Genomic DNA, 3,703 nt, shown 5'->3' with positions numbered 1-3,703 from the left:
CAGCACTTTTTCTAAGTGTTCATTGAAGTCAAAGACTTCTTATCCTTAAACATTTCACTTCCCCCACAAGCATTTTCTCTGAAGATCTCTGAATATTTTGCAAATGCCAAAGTTACTTGAAAGCTCAGAAAACAAAAAGGGACAAACAGCAAGTTTTTCAACTGTGAACTGCTGTAAAGGGTATTAAAGGGATTTTTTTTTTTTCAGCCTTAAATGATTTGCAAACTCAGCCTGAAAAAAGTATCTCCCCTGGGAACAGCATTCTGAGGCCATGCTAACCTCCGCCAGAGGAGGTTCATGACAAATCATTGAGCAAAAAGCCAGCAATGAGTAATCAAAGGCATGCACCAAACTCCAAGAACAATCTGCAGAATCCACAGTCTCAAGCGGTAAAGTTTTCCACGGAATAATTTCTTCTGAGAAAAAGGAATTTGTTGAATTCTTGGTCTGGCATTTATGAATACTTTTTTCTTTTTAAAGAAGAAACGACTCATTGGAAACAGAAAGCTGCTCAGAAAGGCACTAGGATTTATTAATACCAGCTCTGCCATTTTACATGAGTATCAGGTAGCTTTTTTTTCTTGCCTGTCTTCTGTTTGCAAACACAAAGGAAACCAATTCCTTTCCTGCGTGCTTTAAGTTACAGGCGCTTCTTCAGCACATCTGTCAGAAAGCAGTTCAGCGGCTTTCCTCAGCATTGTTTCCAATTTATTAATCAACACTTCCAGCTCCCTACTGAGTTACAGCCACATTATGGTCCCCTTGAAGTCCATGGCAGCACTTCCACCAACTTCATTAAGACCAGAAACTGGCTCTTGAAGTCTCTGCCAATTCCTTAAGTGCTTTAACTTCAGCGTTGGAGATTTCTGTTTTAATCTTCTTACGCCTGTTTCTGACACATCATTTTACATGTGTGCATACACAAACTGCCTTTCTGAAACCAAAACTGGCCTTAAAAGCAGATGGAAAAGCTTGGGTTTTTTTTTACCTGTGAATGGTGCATTTGGGACCCTGAATGTCTCTTTGCCACGGCTGTTAGAGGAAAGATGCCATCTTGAGGGGTCTGTTAGAGAGCCCCAACTGCAGACCCTGCTCTGTATCAGGCAGACAGCTGGGGTTCAGCCTGCTGCAGGGGGAATTTTGGCCTCTTCCAGTTCCAGTCTCTGTTTCAAGGCCACCAGTAAGGCCACTGGCCCATGGCTCATGGGAACAAGTCACAGCCATGGAAACAGTGATATTTGAGCGCCAAAAATTCCTGCTTGTGGGAAGCCCAGAGCTGGGGCCTTCGCAGGTCAAGCCAGTCACTTCCCACTGACCCCTCTCAGCCTGAGCCAGTTTATTCCAAGGCCGAAGCCCAGCAGGAGAAGAGGTTAGGAGCAGCGTTCCCATTCGCCTGGCCTTTTTGTTTAGTCACCGGCTGAGTTATGAAATCCGCCTGCAGCGTCACCGTGTCTGTGGGTTTCCCATGGGCTGGAGAGGCTATTACCAAGGAGCAGCTGGAATGTTAATTACCCATTAAGGAACTAAATCTGGGGGATTTCTCAAAGCAAATACACATCATCTCTGGCACTGACCCCACAGTGGCCTGAGCATCCTTCCCAGCCAAGCTGGAGGACACAATCCTTGCAGCCCCTGCTGGGTGCCTCCCTTCTCATCCCAGCCAGGAAGGCTCTCAGTGCTGTCCTCAGCAGTAGGGCAGCCTGGCTGGAGCTGGCATTCGAGCCCCAGGAACGTTTTGCAGGGCAAGCAGCTCCCTTGCAGACACACCAGAACTAGTGCAAGGCAAAGTGAAAGGGAAGAATGTGTCTCCAGGAGTGGAGAAAGCCCCATGCTGCCCACACTCTGGAGGGACTGGGAGCAGCCTGTCTCCCCAGCAGCTTTGGGGCTGAGGGCAGCACAGGATTTTGAACCAGTGTGTAAATTCTTTTAGCAGCTCATATGGTTATTTCACCTTGTTGCACATAAGTGGAGGCTTGTCCATTTTCTTGCCCTGGCTTGCATCTGTTCCAGGGGAATATCCATAGGCTTGCACAGTCCTCCGGGAGGATTGTCACAGGCAGTGCTGCACGCATGGCTCTGTGGGGATAAACCCACCCTGCCTGGCTACCTGTACACCCCTCACCATCCCCAGGCTCCTCCTCAGACGGGACACCCACAGCACACATGTCCTTACACAGGCTGACCTCTGCAGCACTCCCTGCTGCTGACTCCTTCCTTCCCCTTTCCTCCAAATCAGGCCACGGCCGCTGTCACTGGAGCTCCCGGCTGGAATTACAGCAGCTCTGCCAATGTGTATTTTAAAAGCCTCTCCTTCAATATTCAAACAGGAAGATCCCTGAGGCAGTGGCAAAAGTGTAACAAAGACAGGAGCGAGTGAAGGTGTTCCACGGGGTCAGGAAGGGGATTATGGTGGCATCCCTGAGCACAGAGAGCTTTCCCAGGGAAAAATCCCAGCACGGGTAGGGGCGGTGCAGGGGGACAGGGATCCTTAAGGACCAAACCTCTTTTCCCTGGTGGCAGCCCAGAGGTTTGCATTCTGGAGGGACCTGGAACGCTTGGCCAGAGAAAGGAAAAGGTGTGGGAAATCTGGATGGGCAATATGGACACGTGAATGCTACCCTAAAAACATGTAGCACCCTACAGCTTCAGAGGTGATGGACATGAGAAGCGAGGCAGAAGTTTCTGGTGGGCCAGCACCAAATGCTATCAGTCGAGTAGAGGTGCTGGACCCTCCCTGCAGGCGTTTCCAGGCCTTTGGACTGCGCAGCCTTGCTAATAGGGCTGTTATAAGGAGCCTCCCTTGTACAGCTGCTTCTCCTCCATCTGCCCAGCTGAGAGCACAGTTCTGGGCGCAGATCTGAAGGCCTGTCAGGCGTTCCCATGTGGGGACCTGCAGGAGCTCCCAGTTTGTCACTCACGTCCCAGCCGCATGTGCCTCAGAGCTCTCTGTTTCCCAGAGGCAGCTCAGCACCAGGGGGAAGCAGTTGGAAGCAGGGCAGGATCCTGTCCAGGAAGCATCTCATCAGTGCTATAAACTCAATTTCATTGTGCTTCTGTTCTGAAGGTTTTTGGTGTTCCCCATCCTTACTCTCCTGAGCACTTTTTAAATCACTTGGAACCAGAAAACATTGCCTTGCTGGACCACCTTTATGTAAAAATTTACAAACTGACATTGTCTTTGTAGAGGTGGAACAAACCTCTCCGATCACAGCTGTGGGAGGTGTCCCTGCACCATCGCTCAGTTCACAGCTGCAGTCTCTGCTTCTCCCATCAGCTGTCGGAGCTCCTGAGAGAATCATCAAGACTGAAACCTCTCCCATCAGCTCTTTGATGAAAATATCCCACGTACACATATTAAACCACCACATACATTCTTTTGTGGGTGAATTCCTGCACACCTCCTCGCGGTCAGGGCTCCCGCCTGAGCTCGGGGCAGGGACAAGCTGGTGCCTGGAGACCCCCGGGACCCCTGGCCGTGCTCAGCCCCGACTGCAGAGCAAGGAGGAATGGCCTGCGCCCCAACCTGGCTCTTGCTGAGCCGGGGCAGAGCCGACTGCTCGGGCGTAGCCGGGGGGAAGCAGGATGCTTGCTGGAATTACAGCCATTTCCCTCCAGTTGTTTTTCACACCGGTTCGTTTCCAAAGCTCTCCCGGGACGGCTCCGTCAGAAGCGCAAACACCCCCCCGCCATCTTGGGGAGGGAC

Source organism: Corvus brachyrhynchos, unplaced genomic scaffold (genome assembly GCF_000691975.1).
Source record: "Corvus brachyrhynchos isolate BGI_N302 unplaced genomic scaffold, ASM69197v1 scaffold21, whole genome shotgun sequence".
In the NCBI taxonomy this organism is placed as follows: Eukaryota; Metazoa; Chordata; class Aves; order Passeriformes; family Corvidae; genus Corvus; species Corvus brachyrhynchos.
Note: the sequence above shows the minus strand (reverse complement) of the source record.